Here is a 27,878-nt window from a genome sequence, read left to right on the forward strand (position 1 = left end):
TCTTTTGCTCTCAGAATACAATATGATATTACGGGTACTCATTTTTTTCTATGATCCCAACAGTGTATAGCATCTACCTACCCTTCTATTCTTTCTGTGTGAAATAAGTGATAAGTATAGTTTTATATCAGTACCCTGACTCATACAGAGTATCCCATCAAGGAGTAGCTTCAATGGAAATAGAAAAAAACAAACACAAACACAAAAGTGTACTGTTTTGAAATCATTCTGCCTTTATATCATGTATTATTGCCCTTCTCCTTTTTAATGCTAGAGACAAGGAAGGATCTTTGTTTCACAACAATCTTTCTCCTTCTGCTTAGTCCTCACCAATACAATTCTTATTAAATTCTTATTTTTTCACATCCTAATTCTCTGTGGTATCATGATAATGTTCACTGCTGATGATTGTGGTAGCCCAAACAAAAGATTCATGAAAAGGAAAAAAAATAAGCAGCTGCATATGGCAAGAAATATATATAGATATAAATATAGATATAGATATAGATATATTCTTTAAATCAAACACCTTGTTTGCACATAAATGGCTCCTGCGAAAAATAGAAGAATAATGGTTGAACACATGATGTTTAAATCCGTTTGTAATATTTTACAGAGGTTTGTTGTTGTTGTTATAGAGAGCTGAATATTGAAATTTATTGGAGAGGCTACATGGATCTTTCTTGATAAATACAAATTTGAGTTGAAGTGAAAGCGAAATCATGTTCACGAAGTAATGGCAACTTATCTGAAGGAGTAACAGTGTTCTCTAAAGTGTTTTCTACCCCTGAAAGTCTGAGAACTTTTTTTAAAGGAAAAACAAAAAAGAAAGAAAGAAAGTTAGTGTTGGGAGATCCCAAATCTGTTTGACCTACTTTCTTGGGCAATGTTGGAGTGCCCGTGAATTTTCCTTCCATCTGGAGGAAATAGAGAACATGTGTCTGCTTTTGGTTGGTGAATCACAACATAACAGGCCCTTTGACTAAGATAAGATTTACAATAGCTTGGTCAATGGGCTGAACTTTTGTAATTTTGTGCCATGTTGGAAACAAATGTTTATCTGGTATATTTTCTATGTGCAAGTATGTCCAAATAAATACCTTAATCCCATGTAATAGTAGGGGGAGGGGAGAGGGAAAGGAATTTCAGGAAGAGTTTCCTCTCCTTTCATGAACAAAATTTGTAATGGTTCAATACAATTTTCTTATACTTTATTACTGATCCAGAAAGTACCTGAATGATAATCCAGCAACAACTGTAACCTTTATCCCTTTCCTAGACTAAATTAGTGAGCTTCAGTATCTGACTTGATACACAATGGATGATATCTTTCTCTTCTAATAATAGTGATGATTTCATTTACTATTCTTCATACTACAAGCTGTATCAGTATTACTGCATGTTTTGTACAGGCCACTCCAGCTATGGGTTTGAAATCTACCCTCTAGAGACCATCCAGTATAAATGGGTCTCAGTGCAGTTAATGAATATTTTATTATTCCTCTCTCTTTTTTTTATCTAGACTGAGAAATGTGACAAAACTACTGAAGATTCAAATTAAACAGAAATGTTTATCAAAAAATTTGATATTCTCATTCTCCGATGAAAATTTAATGAAAATCTGGGTATGTTCTCATGGACACAATTTTCTGATACCAAAGGAAATAAGAGTGACAGAACACTTTTATCATTAACTTTTCCTTTCAGTCACTTCTACTTTTTCTTATTGGCTTAATACAAGATGGTCATTGGCTAGATCAATAAATCAGACAGGCTATGCCTGCTCTATTAAATGAAATGTATGAATAAAAGCCTCTGGAGTGAAATTATGTTCAGTAGGTCTGTTCTCATTTCAAAATCATCCAGTGTTAAGTGAATTTTTCCATTTGTCCAGTTAGGATACGCCTTAATTTATCAGAGAATTACTTTTGCTCTCAACACCACAGGAATTCAGGGATTAGTATGTTCTCTCAGAACCTCTCACCTAGGCTCTCCCAAAATTTATGGGCTTATTTCACATAATTTGCTTAATATTTATACATTTAAATGAGGCAGAGGCAATGTTGCACAGTCATCTGCCTCATTCTCTCTTCCAGAGTCATAGAAGTCCAGTGGCAAGACAAAAGTTAAGATGACTGGCAATGACTCAGGATGCAGTGAATGACCTTGGCATCTTCAGTTTCTGAACAAGCTCTAAGTGCTCCATGGCTCCTGTTTCCGTTGCCTTCCTGATCATTGGAACAAATTGTTCTCATCTTCCCATTCCACCAGGGGAAGTCTTCACATGCTCAGGATAGACATCCCCTAATTCACCAAAAGGTTTGAGTTCTGTGGATTACCCTCAACCTGGTTTAGCCTGTTTGCCAACATGCTTTTATGAGGGCATGGACCCCATGCATGCTACAGTTTCTTGGAGACTCCCTTAAATCCAATTTACATGAAAGTTAAAACAATCTATGATGCCATTGGTTTTCTTCAAAAAATGAGTGAGAAACAATAATGAAATTAAAGACTATAGAATTTAAAATTGGAACTTGGAAGTACAAACATCTCATGTTATAACTGAGAAACTGAGGTAGAGCAGTTAAATGATTTGTCTGATTTACAAAGCAAGTCCTCTGATTCCAAAAAGCAATGTTCTTGCTAATACATTCTACATCTCTCTTTACTTAAAGCTTGTGACCCCATGGCATCTTATACATGGTAAGCATTTCATAAATATCTGTTGAAGTCAACTGAACTCTCATAGCCCTTTTTACTCCTATCAAGTTTTTTAAAAACATATTCTAATTCTTATTATAATCATAGGTAAACATGCCAGCATATGAGGTGCCAGTTTGCTAATTCACTTATTCAAGGAACATTTATGGAGAACCTGCAATATGTGAAGCACTTTACCTACAGCAGAATGACAAGTAAATGGTAAATGTTGAAACCTAGGCACATGGACTGTCTCCTAAATATAATTTCTAAGAAGAATAGCTTTTGGATCCCTATGAGCATATTAAATCTTCCTTTCTATGGTGAAGGTAGAATATGAAATCGGGACTTTCTTTGGTAACAATCCTACTTAACTCAACTGAACAAGCATCTGTTATATACAAGGTACTGTGTGAGATGTGGGAATTCCAGAGACAAAAACTAAGGAGTCCCAAAATTCAAATGGTCCCTGTCCTCAAGGAGCTTACCTTCTATTTTCTACCATGAAATAAAATATTTTTCGGAATTAAACTCATTGATTTATTCAACTAACAGAGTAGGAAAGGTAAGATATATTTGCCAATGATTACAATAAAAGATAAGAATATGTTAAAAACTTGATAGAAGTAAAAAACTTTGAGAGTTCAGTTTGCTTCAACAGATAGTTATCCAATGCTTACCATGCGGAAGATGTCATGCTAAGTACTGGGTATATGAAGACAGAAACAAAATAGTTCCTGCACCCAAGAAGTTTAGGTTCTACTACTACATTCAACATGTATACATAATAATACAAAAACAACAACAACAACAACAAAATTTATTTTGAGGTGAGAGACCACTAATAACTTTGGGTGTGGGGGAGAATCAGGAAAGGCTTTCCAAGGGAGGTGGCACATGAGGTGAACTTTGAAGGAAGCTGGAGATACTAAGAGGCAGGGTTAAAAATGAAGTGCATTCCAAGTAGAGGGGTCTACCAGATCTAAGTCATAAGGATGAAAGGTGCCATATTGAATTCAGAGAACACCTACTAGACTAGTTTGGCTGGATCATACTTTGTAAGAAAGGAAGTAATATAAAACAAATCCAGAGAAGCAGACTATAGTGAAAATTTATAAGGCTTTAAATACTAGTGTGAGATTATTGTATTTTATCCTAGAAGCAATAAAGACTCAAGAGATATTTTTGAGTGGTGTAGTGACAGGTAAGACCTGTGTTTTAGATACATTCAATGGGAAACAACATAGAGAAAAGATTGGAGAGTTATTAGAAAGGAAGCAGGGAGGCCAATTAGGCAACTTTCAATGATTTGGTCCACTTGAAAGGTAAAAAATGTTTGTATTAGAGAGAAGAAAGTGGAATGTGATGTGGAAGAATTAATGCTACTTGACCACTGATTCGGTAAGCAAAGTGTGGGAGAGGAAAGATTCAAAGATGATTCAGAGATTGTGAACCTGGGTGACCAGAAGGACCATGGTACCCTTAATGGAAATTAAAAAAAGTTTAGAGGAAGAGTAGGCTTACAGAGATACTGTGGCCCATTTGGGGTATATTAAAGAGAGGTCAAGTAAGATAAAGATGGGAAAAAAGATATTGGATTTAATAGGTAAGAGATAGTCATCTTGGAGAGAGCAGTTTTAATTAAAGAGTCCAGATGGAGGTGAGAAAAATGAAGGTAATCAGAAGAGATAACAATATTTAAGAATTTGGCTATAAAAGTTAGACAAATTATACATCATAGCTTGAGGGCATGGCAAGGTCCAGTACATTTTTTAACGGCAGAGGAGACCTTTGAAGGCAAAGAAGTAACCAGAAAAAAAGAAACTGAAGATGTTATAGAGAAAGCAATGATCAAAAAGGCAAAGTCCTGAAGGATTCAGAGGGATAGAGGTTAAGGGCACAAGTAAAATGGTTGGCCTTGGTGAGGAAAAGGACCACTTTTTCCTCACAGACAGAGGCATAAGAGGACAAAAGGAGAATGAAGTAAAGAGGTTTTGAGCATTGGCATAATAGAGCAGAGTGAGCTCATGGTAAATTGTCCCTATTTTCTCAATAAAGGAGGAAGCCTGTTCCTCTGATGAGGTGGTAGAATTTGAGAAGAGGGGGAAAAAAGGTTCGGAAGGGCTGCCATGTGGACTGTGATAAAGTTATTCAGGGACAACAGAGAAAAAATATTCCCTGCAGCAGAAAGGTACAGATTAGATTTGATGACATATATGAGTAGGGAACTCAGCTGACCCAGTTTTTTGACTCCAACAATGTTCAGTAGCCCTTGAGTAGGAGCAGAGGAGGCAGATGGTGGAAGTAAGCCAGTAGAGTTACCAGGAGCAACATATGAGCCATGAGATGGTGAAGGAGCAAGAGATAAATTATGTCAGACTGAACCAAAGTCAAGATGTAGTTTGATATACATAACATGTTGCCAAATTCTTAAAAAATTATCAGGAAATTGAGAGAAAAAATTTGACTTGAAACAGAGAGCTCATTTCACTCAGTTGTTCTCTTGCTTTACTGTAAACTCTAAGATAAAGCAATTCATTAGTGAACCCTTTTTAATTTTTACCTTGCATAATATGATTATAGCCTCAATTTTCCTTTGCTTTATTTATATATGCTGTTTCTGTATGATACTATAATGGGAATGGGAATTTGAAGATCTTCCCTGCACCTTAATAGACCTAGCAGGGAATTTGAAGACCTCTCCTGCTTTGAACATAAAACCTTCCCCCTAACAGGCTAAATGTAGTCACATGGAGCCTGTGGTGGGAGGAGTTTGTTGAAGGGAAACAGAAAATACAGAAAGCAGGGAGCCAGAGCTAGCAAGATGGTATGAGAAGACACTCAGAAAGGAGTCAGATAGGCTCCTGAGTAGATACCGATCTTACATTAGTTTGTGGGAAGGCTGAAGGATGCTGAGGCTCTTAGTGTTTTTATGGCTTCTGAATATCTTTGGTACTATGATGGAATCGGCTTACTGGTTTTGGGATTAGGTTTTTTGGTGTCTAAATAAATGTTTCAGTTCTGTCCTTTATTTAAGTCATTGTAGAACAGGAAAATCTAGGTTTGCTGGCTATAATCCTCTTGGTGAGTTCTGTTATGATTGCATTGTTATATGAGTTCTTAGAGAAGTTCATATAAATTCTCTTGAGTTTTTAGGATCCTACCCTACATGTCTTTCTTTCTCTTATAGTTATCTGAACTGAAATGGTTTCTAGTGTGAAATATGAAGGACTATATCCTTAGGGTAAAAAATGCCCTGGTAGAAAAAATTGGGAAAAAAATTACATATGAAATCACAACCCCCTCTCCTCTAGCTCCAAGTAAATGTTATAGACACTCTAGCTTTTGCTGGGCTTATAGCATTTAGAAAAAATAATAATCTTAAAACTTTTTAAAGGCTCCATCCTATAAAACATACTATGCTTCTTCTCTCCTAACTTTGGGGAAATATTGTTTATTTCAGGATTTCTATGTCCCTGGTAAATTTTTACCGATCTGAAAAGCTCATGCCACGAAAGATCCTCACGTCATGAAACCTGTAAGTTTGGCAAATTGACTATTACTTTTTTGATGGTCTAGACAGGGGTGAGAAAACTAGCCACATGTGGTCTCAAGTATGGCCTTTGCACTGAATCCAAACTTCATAGAAAAAATCCTCTTAATAAAAGGATTTGTTCTGCAAAACTTGGACTTAGTCAAAAGGCTGCACCCAAGGACCTAGAAGGCCACATTTGGCCTTGAGGCTGCAGGTTCCCCACCCCTGGTAGAAGATCCCTTCCAGCTCTCAACCTATGATCCTATGATTCTCCTTTTCATCAAGTTCTTTATTCTCCTCCTTAGCCTCTGGACTCCACCCCTTGAATTACTGAGAGAGGTCAGGCTAGAGAATTTATTTTAATTTACTATTATGAAAGGATAGTTGGAGCTGGTAAAAATTTGGCTACATCACAAAGTAACAGCAATATTGTAGGATGACCAGCTGTGAATGACTTAGCTATTCTCAGCAATAGAATGATTGAAGACAACTCTGAAGGACTTATGATGAAAAATGCTATTCATCCCCAGACAAAGAATTGATGGTGTCTGAATGCAGATTGAAGCCTACTTTTTTTACTTTCTTTATTTTTCTTTTTTTTTGTCTGTTTTCTTTCACAACATGAGTATTATGAAAATGTTTAGCATGACTACATATGTATAACCTATAACAAAATGCTTGCCTTCTCAAAGGGGGGTTGGGGTGGGGAGGGAGGGAGAGAATTTGGAACTCACAGTTTTAAAAATGAATGTTAAAATTGTTTTTACATGTAACTAGGGAAAATAAAATACTAAATAAAAAAGAATTGGCTACACCACACACTTTAGCACTTGATTTTTTTCTCATTGCCATAGATTCTAGAGGAAAAACAATGGAGATGTAGTCAAAAGACATCTAAGTTTGGAGTCGGGAAGAAATGGCTTCTAAACCCACATCTGAGACTAGCCATATGACCACAGGCAAATCATTTAATCTCTCTACACTTCAGTTTCTTCATATATAAAATGGATATAATCATACTTACAGTAGAGTCATTCCAGTAGAGTCACTGACAAAGGATATTGGTCAAAGGATATGAACAAGCAATTTTCAGAAGAAGAAATAAAAAAAACTTTCTATAAACATATGAAAACATGCTCTAAATCACTATGAATTAGAGAGATGCAAATTAAAACAACTCTGAGGCACCACTTCATACCTATCAGATTGACTAACATAACAGAAATGAAAAATGACAAATGCTAGAGGGCATGTGGAAAAATTGTCACACTAAGGCACTGTTGGTGGAGTTGTGAACTGGTCCAACCAATCTGAAGAAAAATTTGAAACTATGCCCAAAGGGCTATAAAACTGCACATAGCTTTTATCCAGCAATACAACTATTAGGTCTATATCCCAAATAGATTTAAGTAAAAGGGAAAGGACCTATATGTACAAAAATATTTTAGCAACTCTTCATGGTGGCAAAGAGTTGGAGATTGATGGGGATGCCCATCAATTGGGGAATGGCTGAACAAGTTGTGGTATATGATTGTGATGGAATACTATTGTTTATAAGAAAAGACAAGGGGAATGGTTTCAGAAAAACCTAGGAATGCTGATATGAACTGATGCAAAGTGAAGTGAGCAGAATGAGGAAAAAATTGTACACAGTGACAGCAATATTGTAAGAATAATCAACTGTGAAAGATTTCGCTACTCTGATGAATACAAGGATCTAAAAATAACACTTTCAGGGCTCACCTCGCAGTGTTGTGAGGCTCAAATGAGATGTCATATATAATATGTTTTGCAAAACTTAAAGTGCTATAAAAATGCCAGGTTTTAGAAAAACAATATCTTACATTTAGACCTAAAAGGGACCTCAGGAATTATCTAGTACCCTCACTTTGCAGCCAAGAAACTGAGGCCCAGGGAGGTAAAGTAATTTGCCCAAAGTTATATGAATATAAAAGTTATATAATCTATATTTTATACCTATAGCTATATATCATATCTATTTATAGATTATATCTATGTTTTATACATAAGATTGTATGTATTTATGCATATACAGACATATATGTACACATGTGTTTATATATACATCCCTATATATAAACATATTCACATGTATGTATATACATACATGAACATATACATATAAATGAGTGATAGGTGAGATTTCAAACCTTACCTATTGTTCTAAGACCTCAGGGTCAGTGTTCTTCCCACTCACTGTCCCAAACTGCCTCAATAGTTTCCAAGCTCTTCATGGGCAGGAATGGTATCAATCAGTTAACCAGCTTTTGTAAAGTGCTTATTATTTGTCAGGCACTGTGCTATGTGATGGTGATATAAAAAAAGGCAAAATGAAAACAAACCCCAAATCCCAGCCCTGTCTGTAAAGAGTCTGCCATCCAATGGAGTAGATGACATGTAAACAACTACATAAAGACAAGACCTCCACAGGCTAAACTGCGGACAGCCTCAGAGGGAGGCACTAAAGCTGAGGAGGACTGGAAAAGGCTGATTGCAGAAGGTGAGTTTTAGCTGAGACTTGAAAGAATATAGGGATTCCAAGAAGGGGAAGTGAGGAGGGAGAGATGATGTAGGAGAACATTTCAAATATGGGGGGGGGTAAAAACTCTCCAAAGTTAGCAGAGTTTTGTGTGAGGAGCATAGGGAGGCCAATGTCATTGGATTGCAGAATACATGGAGGGAAAGTAAGAACAGGGGTAGGCATATAGTAAGTTTTCTGTATACTTACTAATTGAATAGTCAAGGGATGTGACATAGTGGGAAAAAAATACTGAATCAGGACTTAAGACACCTAGACTTTACATTTATTAGCTATGTGGTCTTAGACAAATCGTGTAATTTTTCTGAACTCTGATTTCCACATATATAAAGTGAAACATTATAGAAATTCACAAAGTCAAATAATTTGATTTGGAAGAGGCTTCAGACACCATTGAATCTAACCAATACCTGAATGAATATTCCTTCTATTAATATAACCAACAGCCCACTCCACTTTTGGACACCTCTAACCCTTGGCCTTTTTCCATTCTTTTAAATTTGAGCTCAGCACCAGGGTGTGGAAGGGGCACCATCTCAGGCTTCTTATGCCAGTGACTGCAGGCCCTAGCTGTTTTCCTGATGCTGTGCTGAAGTTGCCCTGAGGCCCCTGGGGCACCTTTGTGTCTGGTGTCACACTGAAGTGGTAGGGTAAGAGGTGTCTGGTGCTGCTGGAGGCTGCAGGGTTCTGGCAACTTTCCTGGTGCTAGTCTGGAGTCTTAGTGGTATCTTGCTCATGCTGAGTCCCACTGGGGTGTTTCTGCGTTTCCCTGGGGCTACACTGAAGCACATGGAGCTGACCAATGGAGGATGCCTGTTGGCCCAGGGCTATGCTGAAGCACCTGTTGGTTCTCAGAGCTGGAATCAGCTGGTTCCCTGGCTATGCTGAGCCATGTAGGGTGTCCTGGCTTTGGCATTTACCTGCTTCACGATACTGGAGCTCAGGATCTTCCACTGATTTGCTGAGGTGGGGCTTGTTCCTGTCTTGCTGGGATGCTTCCCATCCTGGACTGTACTCCCCTTTCACTCAAGTGAGATGGACCTTTTTTTTTTTTTGCTGATCTTCAAGTTTCATGGGCTAAAAGATTGTTTCACTCCATCTTTTTGCTGGCTCTGCTGTTCCAGAATTTGTTTTGGGGTGCTATTTTATGGTTGTTTGGAGGCAAATATGGGAAAGTCATAGCAATTCACTGCTTACTCCGCTATCTTCGCTCCTGTAAGTGGATACCTCTAACTCTTAGAAAGTTTTTTCCTAATATTGTTGAAATTTGTCCTTCTGAAACTTTTCCCCATTACTCCTGGTCTTGCTGTCTGGGCTTGAGTAGAACAAACTCAAACCCGTTTCCACATTGTAGTCCTTCACACGCTTGAACACAGCTACCATAAAGCATCATTTATTCCTTCAGCCAATAATCATATGATGTAATCTCAAGGTCCTTTGCCACCCTGATTATCTTCCTCTGCCAGCTTCAATATCCTTCTTAAAATGTACTTTATAGAATTAATATAACGTCCCAGATATGGGAGAAGAACTATATGACTATCACCTCATTTTAAGCACCCCACCTCATTTTTGTAGTTGTTGTAGTTCATTTCTGCCCCTTCATGACCCCATTTAGGGTTTTCTCAACAAAGAAATTGGAATGGTTTTCCATTCCCACCTCTACCTTACTTTACTCATCTTAAACTTTCGTTTAGCCCTTTTAGCTTCCATATAAACTTGAATCATTAATCATTCAGTAAAGTTGATTTTTTTTTAACCCAAATATAAAATGTACACTTATCCTAATTAAATTTAATTGTGTTAGATCTGGCTCAGTGTTCTATCTCATCAAAGTCTTTTTGGACCCTGACTCTGTCGTCAAATGCACTAGTCTTCCTTTCCTCTACTTTGCTCTCAGCAAATTGAATAAGATTCTACCCATCCCTTTATCCAAGTCATTGATAAAAAATGTTCAGGGCCAAGCACAGATATTTGGGGCCTTCCAGAGGAGACATCTTTCAAGAAGATGACAACCCATCAATTACTATTCATTGCATTTTGCCATTTAGCTAGGCCCAAACAAATAACTGCACTCCCAACTAGTTTACATCTCTCGATTTTCTCCAGAAGAATAATAGTATCAGAGAATTTGTGAGATACCTTGCTAGAATCTAGATAAATTGTATTTGTACCATTCTCTGGTCTAGTCTAATAACCCTGCCCATTCTGCCCAGTGAGATTTATCCTTTCTTGATCTATTCTTTTATTTTAAAATATATTTTATTGAAATCTTATGTTCTTATGCCACCTAGATTTCCCCCATATTCTTCCCCTCACCTCCTCACAGAGAACAATCCCTTGCTTTAAAAAAAATAATTTTTAAGCAAAAGTAGAAGAAAATAGTAAGTGAAACCAATCAACATATCAAAAATAATCTGATGTCATATGCAATTTTTCAAACTTGTGGACCCCAAACTCTGCAAAAGAGCAAGGGAAGCATCTTTTCGTTTCTCTTCTTTGGGAGATTAGGTCTTCATATTCAGTTTCACATGTCTGTGGTTGCTATTTAGATTGTAATTGTTGTGCATATTGGGTTGGTTTGGGGTTTTTTTGCATCTGTTTATTTCGCTTTGCATCAGTTCATGTAAGTCTTTCTATGCTTCTCTGAATTCATCATATTCATTGTTTCTCCCAGCACAGTAATATTCCATTGCATTTATCTACCATAATTTGTTTGGCTACCTACTTTGTTTCCTATTCTTTGCTGCCACAAAAAGTGCTGTAATATGTAGTTTGATTTATATGGAGGCTTTCTTTTGGTCAATGATTTCCTTGGGCTATATGCTAGCAGTAGGATCTCTAAATCAAAGGGTCTGACATTTTGCATAATTCAAAATTGCTTTCCAGAATAATAATTTCAATTCACAGCTTCACCAATAACACATTAGTGTTTCCACAACCCCTTCAACATTGACTATTCCCACATATTCTTAATTAATTCTTAATTAAATCACAAATTCCTTTACTAGACGATCACTAACTAGCACATTAATAGGTTCTAGAATTTCTGCCAAGAGACGAAGTCAAACACTACCTATAGCTTGCAGTATCCTGTCTCTTTTTTAATGAAAATTAGGACATTTTTCCTTTTTCAGTCCTATGGCATTTTTTCATTCTCCAAATTCTTTCAAAAATCACCTATAATGATTCAACTATCACATATGTTAGGTCAAGGTGACTTGAACAGTTACTTTTTTTTTTTACTGTCTCCTTCCTTAACTATTTATCAACAAGTAGGTGTTTCTATAAGTAAATTTTAAGACCAGCATCATAATTGATTGGCACTAGATATATTACTTTCCTCTATATTTCCCTAGAACATTTATGGATGATACATGAACAAAGCCTGAGAAAAGTTATGAGTCTTCTTTTGAAGAGGTGCCAATGAAATCCTAAAGTATGAGTCTTCCTGCGCAACCAAGGAATCATAGAACTTTGAGAACAGGAAGGAACTTTAGGGATCATTTGGAGTGATCCCTTCATTTTACAGAGGAGGAAATTGATTGCCAGAGATATTAAGTAATTTGCCTAAGTTCACACAGCAGAGATGGAAAAGCCAGGGCTATAGTGCAGATTTCCTGACTCCTAATCTAGAGTTCTTACCTTTATTTGTTTTAGAATCAGTTCTATTCTGTTCAGGTCAATTCATTAAATGCTTATTAAGCATCTACCTACCTATTAGTCAAGCATTGTGCTAAGCACTGGGGATACAAATATGGGGAAAAAGGACAGATCCTGCTTTCAAGGAGCTTACACTCTAATGGGGGAAAGACAACACACAAAAGGAAACTAGAAAGGGGAGAGTGGTGGGACACTAGGGATACTAGTCATGGGGGCATCTTGTTCTGTTGAGTTGAAACCAAATAGATCTATAGATGGAAAGTGGGAAATTAACTGCAAAATACAGTTCCAGCCCTCTCTAAAGGAAACCTTTGGGAGGAATTAAGTCCTTTTCCCTCCATCCCTCCAATTAGAGGAGAGAGAAGGCTGAGAGAGGTGGGAAGGTCACCATACTGACCAGGTAAAACTCAAATTGGTAACAACTCTTGACAAGAGGATCAATGATGTAAAGATTCCCTTTTCTATGGGAAAAGAGTGATCACTATTTAAAAGAGGCATTTTTTGGAATTAGGTGATACCATAAAGGAGTAATAGAGAAGTAAAGTCCTTCTTATGAGTGTCTAGGTGGCTACCCAAGAGAGGATAAAAAAGGCAACTTGTAAACATAGTGTTATCTAATGGAAAAAAAGTATAAATTATCTGCTTCATAAATCATAAGTTCTAAGATTTTTCCCCTTCCAAAAGTCATTCATTTTGTCCTCTAGCAACTGGCAATGTTAATTACAGTACAGAAACCAAAAAATTTTTGACAACTAAAAAATTTATAAAACTGGGCTGGTTAAGTTGAAAGCACTCTCTTAGACTAGGATGCTAGCTATATTTCATTTGAGTTATCAGCTTACCATCAGAAATGTAGGCATACAGAGAAAGAGGTGCATATCAGAAAATTGACAGTTTTGTGGATGAGTTGAAAGCAGGAGCAAGATATATTAAAAATACCAGAGAGAAGGAATGAAGCAGCGAAATTCAGAGAACTCGGTGATTAAGAGTGTTGTCAATAGATTCTGACAGCAGGCATGCTCTGAGAGCTGGGGCATTTCACATACAGACACTACTGCACCAGACAGATAAACACACAGTTAACAATTTCCTCATTGGGTTTGACGAATTTTACCCCAGTTGTCTCACAGTCAACAAGACTGGGACTTAAAGGTGCTTGTGGCATATTCAACTAAATGTATCCAGAATCTGTCTCATTGTGGATGCAGAACATTGAGAGATGGGCCAAAATGGACCCAATTCATTATTTAAATAAATGTCCCTAAAACTGTAACTAGATTGAGGATGAAAATAGTTAACATGGGGTACCATAAAAGGATTTGTTGCTACATTTGTTGCAGTTGTAGTAGAATCTCAATTTTTAAGGGACTTTGGAGGTCACCTTGTAGTTGAGCCACCCAGTAGTTTAGCTCTCTATCCAATTCATTCATCTCTATTCATAGAATCATAGTATTTTGGAGGAGGAAGGTCATCCAGAGGTCATCTACTACAACTCTCTCCTGGAGGTACCAATCTTCTCTATAACATAGTGACAAATGGTCAATTAGCTTTTGCTTTAAGATGTCCAGGGATGGGGATTTAAGCAATCCTCGCAATTTTACAGATTAAGGATAAAAGAGGAATAAGAGAAGAAAGTGATTTGCCAAAGGGTCACATAAAGGTTAGTCAGAACATCAATAAGCCCTGGATCCAACGTCTACTTGTACATCACATATTTTTTAGTCAGACCAACATTCCTTTCAAGTACTAGAATTGAAGGATGAAAGATGTTGCTATATAAAACACTAACAGGTCAGCATAAATACAAGAACATGTGTTCCACATGTTGCATGGTCTTCCCCTAGGATTCCTGAAGACTAGGATTTGTAGTATGATAGCTGTTCTCAGGATGTTCTCCAATTTGGATATGCTTAGGCTCTATCTGAGACTGATAGTCTTCACTGAGGTGGTCTAAACTCTAGAGTGAATTTAGTTGCACGGTTTTTTTATACAATGAACAGCAAGAATCAGCACAAATGTACTAATAGGTCCCAAACCCCAAAGAATAACTTGATCAGGCTCAAATGTTGTAGTACAAGTGAAAACACTGAGGCCTAAAGAGTCATGACAAAGGAATTAAGATTTTACCTACTCTATGTAAACTCTATGTAAATTCAGAAAGAGATAGAATGAGGTAGGCACGCATAGACAATTCAAAGCTGTGAAACAAAGATGATGTAAAAAACAGATCTTGCAAGCCTTGAAATTTTGTGTTGTCTTAAAATGTTTTTTTGTCATTACACCCCTATTAAAAAGTTGTGGTTGTTCCCTGAGACTATAACCTGCCCTCAATTTAGGCATCTGCAGGAGCTGTGCCAGCAGTATTCCCCAAGCCAACCTCCCAAACTCTGCCCTGGCTGCCAAACACACCACTTAGCAGGTGAGCTTTCTCATATGTTTATTTTTTTAAAATCTTATATATACATATATAAGCATAGAGTGCATATACATATATGCTACAATGTTAATAATTATATAATTTTAAATGTACACAAAATAGACATTTTAAATGATGAGATAAATATGAAATAGTATTTTGAAAATATTTTAATAGCATAAATATTTGCCCTCACTAAAATATTTTATATTTATAATAGTATAAGTGTTAATAGTGATATTTTGTTGAGAGCAATGATATTGAATGTATTCTATTTTTGAAAATCTTATTTTTAACAATTTATGACAGAACAATTTGAATCTCTAATTTTAAACAGTTTATTTCAATACTTTGTTTTAATGACTGACTTAGCTGAAAAAGATACCTTGCAAAGACAAAGATCACTGTAGAAGGAGTTCGTCATTGGCTCTACTTACTAAATCATGATAATCATTTTTCAATCCCATTCACTCATTATGCAAAGGGTTTTGGTAAAATTTAGATATTATCTTTCCAAACTCCCCAAAGTCAATAAGGTGTTCTTGCAAACAATTAAAAGCTACTGTTTTTTTTTTTAATGTTTTTAACAAATAGGTTTAAATTACATTGACATTTTTTGTTTGTTTGGAAAACTTTTGATCAGGTTAAAAATCAGCTTTCCAATTTTTAAGGAGTACAGAAATGAGAACTTTTATGGGTGATATGTTTACATAATTTTCAATCTAAGTATTCAGAAGGAAAGGTTGGCCTCCAGTGCCCAAGGCTGCTGAGAGGTCCAAAAGGATTGAGAAAAGACCATCAGATCTGGCAATCAAGAGACAGATCACTGGTAACTTTGAAGAGAGCAGTTTCAGTTGAGTCAGAAACCAAGTATAATGAGGATAAGAACCTGAGGTATTGAAAAGATGATGCTACTTTGACAAAAATAGGGAAGTCTGAAAGATGTTTGAGGACAAAGATGATGTAATGAGATCTGTGATGCAGATTGGAAGCCATTCATACCTGCTCATTCTGTGCTACTCATTCTTTCCCCTTGGGAAAAAATATAAGTGAGGTGAATCTTGGTCACTGGCCACTGCCCTCAAGCTCAGCTGATAAGTGGTGCCTTTGGCAGCCAGGGCGGGTCTGGGAGGTTGGCTTGGGAAATATTGCTGGCACAGCTCCTGCAGATGCCTAAGCTGAGGACAGGTTATAGTCTCAGGGAACAACCACAAGCATTAGGAGACCAGCAACAGGATCCTGGCAGAGTTGGGGCAGGACTACTCTATAATGATAATACTATAATTGCGTTGGAAACATTCAACTCAAATCCTACCTTCTTCAAGAAGCCTTTCCAAGCCTCATTTCTTCCCCATCCTCACCTCCATAGTGAGTGGGATCACCTCCCCTCAGGGATCACCTCTCTTTTAACTAAATATATGCTTATTTAGATGCTGCCTTCTCTTTTAGAATGTGAACTCCTTCATGACAGAGAATTTTTTTTGCCTTTTTTTGTATTCTCAGAAGTTAGCACAGGCACATACATAATGGGTGCTTAATAAATTCCTGCTGACTGAATGGCAATAAATAAGACTGTAACTGCCTATCCAGAAGGAGACTTTAGAGACCCTTGCTCTAGATTACTACAGGAGAATTACTTCATTGGTTATGCCTTACATTTTGAGAGTGAGGAATATTCAGTTATTTGAAAACATGTGGGAGGATTCTTGGGCCTGGTGGGATTAAAAGGCTTCTACATAACTATAAGGGGTTAGCCCATAGAGGATTTAAAAGACGTGTAAATATTAATGCTGTTGAAATAGCGCCATTTGGAGGACGACCACATGATTTTCTCATACAATTCATTTTAAAACTCAGAAGCAAGTCGGGCATGTATGTTGGCTATAGCCCTAACCACCAAAGAAAGTAAAAAAGAAGACAATGGTGGAATTTAAAGACAATGGAAAACCTTTCTCTGTTCTCGGTAATTCTCCATGTTTGGGGGATGCAATTATAGCTGCTACTCTCAGGAAACCGCTTACATATACTCATCTTCCTCTGAAGCTAGAAATGGATTTCCTGCGTTTTCTAACACAATCAACAGTAGGTTGGCCAACCTATTCATGACCACGATGACTCTGTCAGAGCTACCCTCATCTCCAGTAAACTGGAGTAGGCAACACATTTGCATCATTTTTGGCAACCTAGAGACAAGACAATAAGAATCCCTACTGCAACACAAGAGAGGGAGTGTGGTGTAGGGGATTGACCTTGGAGTAAGAAAGACTGAATTTAAATCTTGCCTCTGAAACATACAAGCTCTATCACCCTGGGCAAGTCACTTAGACTACTATTGCTCTAGGCAACTCTATAAGAATGTAAATTGTCATGCCCATACTGGGAAGGAGTTTCTATATTTAAGAGTTTACAACACCAATGAAACCACAGGTGCAATCCCTCCTTATCAGCTGTGTCTACTATGACAACCAACAATTGATTATCCAGGCTGGAGGCCTGGCCCGAACCCAGACGGAGCTGGAGCTTAATAGGCGGATTGGGAACAAGCGGCGCCGGCGTGCTGGGGCCGGGGGGGCATGGGCGGGCCGCCCCCAAGATGGCGATGTTCTGCAGCCTGGTGGCCTTGGCGCAGAAGCGGCAGCACCCCAACCCCTGCCTGAGCCCACGCCAGCACCCCGCAGCCCCCGGCTGGGCCCGGCGCCGGAGGCGAGAGCAGCCTGGAGGTCCAGTACAGCTGCCCTATCTGCCTGGATATCTACCACCGGCCAGCGGACATCGGCAGCTGCGGACACACACGTTCTGTGGCGAGTGTTTGCAGCCATGGCTGCAGGTGCCGTCTTCGCTCTGCCCACTCTGACGAATGCCCCTTGACCCAAAGAAAGTGGACAAAGCCTCCAATGTGGAAAAGCAGCTGTGGTCCTACAAGGCTCCCTACCGGGGCTACAGTAAGAAGGTGACTCTTGAAAAGATGAGATCACACATTTTTCTTCCTGCCTGAAGGTCCAGGAGCAAATGGGCAACTGTCCCAAGTTTGTCCCAGTAGTGCCAACATCCCAGCCCATTCCCAGCAATATGCCAAACCTTTGTGTGTCTGTACTGTGGAGCCCTCAATCTGGACCAGCAGGAGCTGGTGAAGCATTGCATGGAGAACCACTGAAATGACCCCAACAAAGAAGTCTTCTCCAGCTGTTAAGCCATGCCCTGGGGCGACCCCAGCTACAAGAGCACCAACTTCCTGCAGCATCTCCTCCATCGACACAGATTCTCCTATGACACCTTTGTGGACTACAACATCTTCAAAGAAGCTGCATTTCAGGCCACCCTGGTGCTGTCCCCCTCTGAGAACTGAAGGTAACCTTGTCTGGGCCTGAACCCAAATCTGCCGTCAAAAGTCACCTTTTCCACACAGAGGGACAAAAAGTTTGTTCATTCTTCAGCATTCCCTAGCATTTAGCCTTCCTGTCATCTTGATTTAAATTGCAACCCCCCCCCCATTTTTTTTTAGTAAGGTGAAATCTTTATTCCTTGCACAAGAAGGGCAGGCCAACTCCAGGGGCCAATCCTTAGTGCCCTCCCATGGGTGGGAAAAAGATTGATGCACATTTTACGAGTTCAATAGTTTGGTATAAATGAGGACTTTCACCTCTCTTCTGGGTGAAGTAAAGATGATATGTTTGGTTTTTGGAAACCCAGATGATACCTAGAGGGAGGAACATTTGGCTCTGCAAAATCAGAACAGCATTGAGTTGTCTTTTTTTCTAAACAAAGGTTTGGCTTTCATGCTTAAGAATACATGGAGAGTCCCGACTCTAGATTACTTCTGATCCAGACAGGTTAGACTTGAGGGGAGTTGAGAGGGGAGACTGAAAGAGAAACTTAGCTGAAGACCTGACCCAGAGGAACATTTTCCTAAGCCCTATCCTAACATCTGGCATTCAGTAAAGGTTCCACCTTGCTCATTTGGTACCAGCTTTTGTGATACTTAAGAGCTTCTGGCATTTTTCTGTATTAACCAGTTACTCTTCATATTGAAATATCTGTGTTTGAGTAGGAACAATAGTATTTTATGGAACATTTAAACAATTATATATGTATATATATATATATATATTTTAAATAAAAAACAAAGCTAGTATAGGATCAGCATAGGGGGAGTGATAGGGGAGCCTGGGGAGGCCAGAACCAAAACTGGAATTTTTCAGGGTTTTTTCCATTCCTGCTTGTGTGATTTTGAGGTGGTCACTTTTGTTATATGATTTCTATATTTTTAAGGTTTTCGTTGAGTCTGTTTACCCTTTGCTAATAAAAGAGACTCCCAGCCACTTGTGAAAGTAGTGACCCCACTGGGGTGGATGGGTTCCAGGGCCCAGATGGATCTTTACACAGTGGAAACAGCAGTTACTCCTAGGCTTGGGAGAAGACTAGACCAGAAGGGAGACTGGAGAAGAGGTGGCTCCCTGGCCCCTTTTATCACCTTTTCAAAGAGATGACTGGAATTCACTCTTCAGGCAGAGGTTTGGGGGCAGCCTCACTGAAGGATAGGCTCTTGGGGTCTGTAACATCCCACAGAACCAGGCAAGGGGAGCAGCATGGAGCTGTGGACAAAACACTCAGCTTTGGGGTTTGGGAGGGTCATTCAGCTTTCTGGTTGTTTGATGATCTAAATTATTGTTGCCTTTTTAAAAAATAAAATAAAAAGTTTCAGAGCATCCACAAAAAAAAATTGACCATCCTGCCTTTGCCTGAAGACTTCCAAGGAGAACCCATAATTTCCCAAAGTAGTTCATTTTTTTTTGGATAATGTTAATTGTTAGGAAATCTCTCCTTATAATACTATATATATATATATACACACACACATATATATATACATATATATATATATACATATATATATCAGTATTTAAAACTTTTCCACAAATTGTTGTAGTTCTACCCTCTGAGACCTAACAGAACTAGTCTTCTCTCTCTTCCATACAACATCCTTTTAAGTGCTTGAAGACAACCTCCCAAACCTTCTCTAATCCAGGCTAAAACAACAGAATTTTTTTCAACCAATCTTCCTATAATACGGCCTTGAGCATTTTCCCCATTCTGGATGCCCACTTTGGCCCTCATCTTGAAAATGTACTTCCTAAAATGTGATACCCAGAACTGAACATAATATTCAAGATGTAGTCTGACCAGATTAAAGTATGACAGAATTGTCATTTAATCAGTGAACATTCATTAAGAATCTTGTATGTGCCAAGCACTGTGTTAAGCACTGGGAATTTTTTTTAAGTCAAAAGATAGTGCCTGCCTACCTTATTCACTGTGCTAGGTGCTCAGGATACAAATACAAATTGATAAAATAATCCTTACACACAAAGAGCTTACCCCGTAATGGGGAAGACAGCAAGGAATTATATAGAATAAATATAAGTAGAATAAAAAACAAATAAATATAAAATTATTAAATACAAAGTAGTTTGAGAAGAAATTAGAGTTTTTGGAGGGATCAGGAAAGGATCATGAAGAAGGTGGTCCTCGTGTTTTGTCTTAAAGGAAGAGAGGATTCTATTAAGCAGAGCTGAGAAACGTGTCTATGTTAGGCAAGGTAGATGACTGGTGGGTGCAGAGTCATGGATGTGGGAGATGGAGGGCTCAGTGTGAAGAAAAGTGAGATGTGATCCAGTTTGTCTGCATCACAGAATATAGGAGAGGGAATAATGTACAAAGGGGCTGGAAAGAAATGTTGAGTCAGACAAACTAACTGCTTAAACCTGCCTCCTTCATCCTGTATTTGTGTATTTGTTTTCTTAGCTCTTAATGAAACTAGGAACTCATCCATACCTTCTTATCCACGTAAATCTTGTCCATCCTCTTTCACCAGTTTTTCCATAAGGAGCCAATCCAGTGCACTGGAAGCCTTCTTTTAGGATATTTATCATGCTATGTACACAAGATCAATACACTATGCCTGTCCAACTTTCATTCTCAGGACATGACCTTTTTAAAACATTATATATATTTGGAGGGGGAATGCAGGGCATTTGGGGTTAAGTGACTTGCCCAAGGTCACATGGCTAGTAAATGTTAAATGTCTGAGGCCGGATTTGAACTGAGGTCCTCCTGACTCCAGGGCCAGTGCTCTATTCAGTGTGCCACCTAGCCGCCTTAGATATATTTTCTTAAACCATTTCTTAAGCTTCTTTATTAATATGATAAAACCTACAAACACCATGCATCTTTCAATTGCCATTTGAAATGATTCATAGTCGCATAGCATCATTGAGATATCAATATTAAAAACAACAGTAGCAATAGCAACATGAGTAGCAACAATGTGATTTTACAATAGTGAGAAGAAGCTTGGCATCACTGAAAGAGCTAAACAGTTTCTCATATGCTATGTTCCTAATTTCTTTATCCTAGTCAATTCTGACCCCAACTCATTGTGTGTATGAGTGTGTGTGTGTGTGTGTGTGTAAACACACACATACATATAGGTATACAACAGAAATTATAAAGGATGAGATAAATATGAAATAATGTTTTGAAAAGATTTTATTAATAGTATAAAAACCTTTTTTCCCTCACTAAAATTATATTTATAATATTTAGAGTAATACAAATAAATATAAATACATTGCTTTTCTAAGATATATGTGCTGGCAAATTAATTCGTTGGACTTCTACCATATATCATAATCTGAGCAATAGGAATTCTTCATGCATATGGTTTTCTTCTGTGGATTACTAGGCTAATTTCTTTTGAGTTGCTATGAATCTCATTGAAGAGGCCTTGATACTTCTGGTTCAATCCATTCAGCATAATCACATTGACAATCAAGAGAATCTGGAGACCGGTACCATTTATAAGGGAATCCCTCTTGCATTTGGGCTTTATCCAAGTCAGCCTCAATTACATGACAGATACATTTGGTGAGCACTTTGCCATGTTTTATGCCTCAAGTGATATTTATACCTGGGACTAGGGAATAAAGTTATCTCTGTGGTTGCATTTATCAAGGAATCTTGTATGATTTTAACATATGAATGGGAGACATTGCTGATGGAGAGCCTTTAAGACTGCCTTTTATTGTGCTGACTCAAATGCTTTTTGATAGGCAACAAACAAGAAACACAGAAGAATCACAAAGACAAAAACATGACAGATACTTTCCCAGGACCCCATTAACACATATCTTTCCCCTCCCTAAGAGGAATTATGTACCCTCTTTATACAGGGCATTTGATTACATTTGAATCCACAAGACCAAAAAAGAGGGAATCCTTGCAAAGTAAAATTTTTATGAATGAAACTCTAGAGAATTTTAATCCTCAAAATATCCACTCAATATCACTTAACTAGTCTTTATACTTCTGGTAGGGATATTCAAACTGACCCATGCCATAGGCTTATGCTTAACATTGCTATTACAACTGATATTTCTGCTACAAAGACTCTGTAAGAACACCTAACTCCCTATACCCCCCCCACAACAAATACCAGATATTTATTAAGTCTATCTAAATGAGAAAGAAGGAGATTGGAGTATGCTGCCTTCTGCCTAAGCTGGAGATCCCCAAAGATGCAGAAACTCTGCCCAGAACTTTCTTCCCACTACCCTTCAAAAAGAAACATACAAACTTATCCCAGCCAGAGAAGGAATAGAACTAACAAGAAACTAGGGGCAAGGGGCTCAGCTTGTATGGCTGCACCAGTACTAAATGAATGAAAGAGGGCTAAAATCCAACCTGGGGCAGTCTTCTCTTCCTCTGCCCCCCCATAGACTATCCTGGAAAGGGATCCAGGATAGTGAACTCTAAATCATCTATCATGGAAGGAGGCTAAGGCAGCTTTGTCATCATCCTTGGGAGTGTATCAACCAGCAAAGAGAGAATGATGTTCTAAAGTGAGTGATAGAGGAATATAAGGGGGTGAAATACCCCAAACTGAACACCAAAGATTTTAATAAAAAAAATAAAAATCCAGAGCACAAGTAGATATGTAAATGGAGAGGGTTCTAAAACTGTAAGGAAGGATCAGTATTAAATCTTTGAATAGATTACAAAGCTCTTTAAACAACTATTTGGTGACAAAGGAAAATTTGTTAATTTCTGAGAGAAAAGAATCATTCCCTCCCCCCCATTCCTCCAAAAGAATCTAAGGAATATGATGAAGGAGAAACTCCCTCAGGAAAACTCAGCATCCTTAGAGCATAAACAGAAAATAATAGGTGGTATAGAGGTATTGAGATTCAAAGGTGAGGGAAACATTGGATTCTAGGCCAGTAGCTAGGAGAAATGGAAGAGGTTAAAATAAATGAAGCCAAAGTGAGAGAGATGATTGGGAAGATAAGGATAGGTAAGGGGAATATATGCCATGATAATATCAAAGAATCATTTTTTGTCATGAGTGAGAAAAGTGGCAGAGATAAGAGAAGAAAAGATGTGGTCAGAGGATGACATTTCAGAATTCTAGATGTTGGAGTTGGTACAATTCCATATGACAGTGACAGCTGTTATTGTTTAGCTGAAGGAGGCTGTAGAAGAAGTTGTTGAGTTGAGACAGTTGAAGAGTTAAGTGACTAAGTTCTTGGAGAAGGCATCAACATGAATAATGACATCACTAAGTGTAATGGTAGAGGATGAATTGAAAGGCAAGACAGTATCTTCAACTTTAGTATTCAAATACTAAAGTATATGAAAAAGATGGAAAAATGATCTGGGAATCAATAGGTGATAGTAATTAGGATGGAGAAAGAATAGTATAAGTAGATTTCATGGACCCCAAAGCAGGAAAAGTTTTTCAAATTATAGTTTTAAAAAATTATACAAGAAGTTATTTCTTTCGTCTCTTCTCTCCCTGACTTCCCCACTGGAAAAAGAAAAAGAAAAAAAATGTACAGTCAAGCAAAACAATTTATTTCCTTAACCATGGTAAAAAATGTATGCTCATTTTAATCCTAAAGCCATCATTTCTATGTCAGAAGGTGGGTAGCATTCTTCACTATCAGTCCTCTGAAATTTATCATCGGGAACTGTGTTGATCAGAGTTCATAAGTCTTTCAAAGTTGTTCATTTTTTCAATATTGTTATTATTGTGTAAATAGTTTTGGTTCTGCTCACTTCATTCTGCATCCTATGCAAGTTTTTTTTAGTATTCTCTAAAATTATCCCTTTTGTCATTTCTTACAGAATAAAAATGTTCACTATGTTTATATATCATAATTTGTACAGCCATTTCTTAATTGACGTACATCCCCTCTTTTTCTGTTCTTTACCTCTACAAAAAGAACTGCTGTAAGCATTTTCATTTTTCCTCTTTCTTTGCCTACAGGCAGATAGGTGATGCAGTGAATAGAACCTTGAAAAAACTGAACTCAGGAAGACCTGAGTTCAAATCCTGCCTCAAGCATTTACTAACTATGTGATCCTAGGAAAGTAACTTACTGGGTGCCTATTTCTTCATCTATAAAATAATAATAATAATAATATGTTTATTACCACCCACCGTTGTTTTGAGGATAAAATAAGTTGATGTTTGTAAAGTACTTTGAAAACCATAAAACACTATATAAGTGCTCTCTATTTCTTCTATTTCTATATAATTTGGGTGTAGACCTAGTAATGGTATCTCTAGTTTAAAGAGTGTTAGTAACTTTTTGGGCATAGTTTCAAATTACTTTTCCAGAATAGCTAGACTAACAGTATATTAATATGTCAGGAAAGGTTATTGAGAAATGATGGATTGAAGGAATCAAAGGATTGGTTGGTGAATGAGGAATTCCTATTGGGCAGTGAAAGGACTGGTTTGGCAGTAGCAGTGAGGAGCAAGGATCATTCCCCACCTCTTTGTCTGACCCCATGATTTAGAATGAACAGACTTTGAAGGAGTTTTTTTTGTGAAGAATATTACAAAGGATATGATGTTCTTAGGGGAGAGCAAGATTTCAGTCAAAGAAATAAGTTAGAAAGTATATTGGATGAAAATCTCAAGAGTATAAGGGTGTTTGCTGAGAGTAGAGCAAGTGTTCCAAAGGGAATAGTCAAGGTGAGTGAGTCAAGTTGGGAGTGAGTCTTGGAAGGAGAAGGGATGATGAGAATCTGGGTACCTGTTTGGGAAAAAATAGTCTGTAATTCCTCTTCTATTGGAGGTGTTAAGATTGGATGAGGCAGGTCAGGGAGTCAGTACAACAGGAGATAGATTATTTTGCTATGTTCTTCTGGCACAAATTCAAAGTCAGAGGACTTTCAGAGTTTGCTTAGCACAACATTTGAAATAGAATTTAGAATGATGACATTTTGTCAGGTCTCCACAAAGTTTCTTTTCAGGTATGCTTTGTTCTTTGTTGGTTGTCAAGCTCTAGGAATAGAAACCATGGAAGGCTACCAGTGCAGCAGGAGCCTTCTCTGAAGCCCCTGCCCAGCTTCTTCTTACTAACCATACCACCTGCTATGTTGTGTTTACATTTTCTCTCTCCTTCTTGCTTCTGCTTCATGCCATTCCTTCCTTGTTTCTTTTCCCCAGGTTCGTAGCCCACCTGCTCATTTCAGAGAGTTTTCAGGCAAGCAATATATGCCTCTGTTCTATGTTCCATTTCCCCCCTTCAAAAGTAGGCTCAAAACTCTAGGAGTGCCTCCTTTTTTTTATTTTTGTCACCACTCTCTTCCCTTCTTCTCTTCTCTTTCTGTCCTTTCCTCTCTCCAACCTCATATATCACAAAAGGCAAGAGTAGTTGCCCTCTCCCCTCACACCCCTGTTTTATTTTGACCACATCAATGAGTCAGAGCAAGACAGTCTCAAGAAGGAAGATTGTACCAGTCAATTACCTGATAGTCTTGGCTCTCCTGATTCCATGAAAATAGCCTGCTTAAAACTTTCATATTACTTCTGACTTGCTTCTTTACATAATGATATTTCTGGAGATTCAGAGTCTTCACCCAACCTTTCTTTTGATTTACTTTTCTTTTGAATTATGACAAATCAGAGGTCTTCAAAGTGGGCCCTGACCTTGCTGGAGAGCCCGGGCCTGTATCCAGGGGGTATTTGATCAACTAATTAGGAAGTAGGAGGTTGGGTTGCATCTGACCTTCTGTGACATATATACTTGTGGGGCTTACCTCCAAAACAACCATACTAAACTTTGTTCCCCCTATAATCTTCCATTCTACCCTTTCTCTTTACTGAGCAAACCTTGCACCTCTTTGCCTAGTCAGTCCTCTTAGGACAATTGTAACTAATCACTCCCCAGGCATGCACAGCAACAGCTGCATGGGTACCACTAGGAAATTTCCAGACACACAACCAGCATACCCATTGCATGATTCTTCCAGATGACCTCATGGCTATATTAAGCATCCATCAAAGGACAAGCTCTTTACTACAGGGTCTTGACTAGTGAATGAGTCTTCCCCTATTTCTTTCATTTTGAGTGAGATAATGTGAGTAGTGAGTAGCAATTTATGTATTATTAGTTCTATTTCAGATTTCATTATACTATCTCCAATCACATCCCAGTCCATCCTTCTTCCATACTTCCCTATTTCCAGTTATCCAGGTTCACAAACTTGGTGCCAACCTCCATTCATCATTCTCCCTTATCCCCGTATATCTAATCAGTTGTCAGAGCTTTTCATTTCTACCTCTACAGCATCTCTCATATTTCCCCACTTCTTCCTACTTACAAAGCCATCACCCTAGTTCAAGTCCCCATTGCTTCTTGTCAGGACTATTGCAATAGTCTCCCTGTCTGAAGTCTCTCCTTTTCTTATCTATCCTTTACATAGCTGTCAAAATCACTATTCTAAAGCTCATAGTGGATCATATCATTTTACTACTCTATTAACCTATTAGTGGCTTCATATTGATTACCAGAGCAAATATTATTTTATCTTTATGTCATCCTTGTTTAATTTCTATTTTGTGTGTCTTATAATGTACATAATTATTAGTATAGAAATACATACATACACACATATGTATATATGAAATTTACCAATAAGTAAATGTAGGAGCAGCTAGGTTGTGTGGTGGATAAGAGTGCCAGCCTTAGAGTCAAGAAGACTCTTCTTGCTGAGTTCAAATACAGCCTCAGACACTTACAGTAACATAGCCCTGGGCAACTTACTTAACCCTATTTGCTTTAGGTTCATGGAGAAGGAAATGTCAAACTACACCAGAATCTTTGCCAACAAAACTCTAAATGGAGTAAAAAAAAATTGGATAAGATTGAAAAACAACTGAACAACAACAAAGTACACATATGGAGAGCACATGCTAAAAAATACTTTGATATGAATTTTTTTTTAAATTTCAGGATCAGTGATTTAGACTGCATTGCTCCTTTCCTATGAAAAGATTTGTCCTCTAGCTTGATGATTGCCCTCATTATCAGAATATGCCTAACCTAATAGCTATCTGTGCATTGTACACACAATAGAATTGTTTATTTTATTGAAGGCAAATAATATTTTCCACTATAATTTTTAGCAGCCTCTCCTCTACTTTCACATCAAAGTCACTAAATATTAAGACATCTACAAACATTATTTATATAGTTGCTGCCCTGTCTAATGGCTAATGAGTTGAAAGACTACCAACTCTGATACCAAAAGAATTATGATGAATACTACCCACCTTCTGACAGAGAGGTTATGGGTGATGTATTAAAAAGGGAAAATGAGATACACATTTTGGATACGGGAAATTTGATAATCTGTTTTGATTGTTTATGAATATTTAAACATTTTTTCTTCCATTGGTGGAAGGAAGAAATGAGAGGGAGAAAAATAAAAAATTTTTAATTGAAATAATAATTTAAAAAAGAAACATTTCTGGAAGTTCAGAAACACATGTAAATTGATATTTTACATTCAGTGTTCACCATATTTGGTAGTGTTGTTCAGTGTTCAAGTACTAGACACAATGAGCATCATATAACATTTAAAAGGGGAATTTGTATTTTGACAGAAAATTACTATTATCACTGTATTAGTAATTTTATAATCATTCATCA

At 37.7% G+C, this 27,878-nt stretch overlaps 1 pseudogene; it reads left to right on the forward strand.

Moving 5' to 3' along the window:
• The first annotated feature begins 17,467 nt into the window (after positions 1 to 17,467).
• LOC138159102 (E3 ubiquitin-protein ligase RNF166 pseudogene) lies at positions 17,468 to 18,220 on the forward strand (annotated as a pseudogene).
• The last annotated feature ends 9,658 nt before the right edge of the window (positions 18,221 to 27,878 follow it).

Source organism: Petaurus breviceps, unplaced genomic scaffold, assembly GCF_028583685.1.
Source record: "Petaurus breviceps papuanus isolate PSGF00001 unplaced genomic scaffold, PetGlider_PUasm1.0 175, whole genome shotgun sequence".
NCBI classification, from domain to species: domain Eukaryota; kingdom Metazoa; phylum Chordata; class Mammalia; order Diprotodontia; family Petauridae; genus Petaurus; species Petaurus breviceps.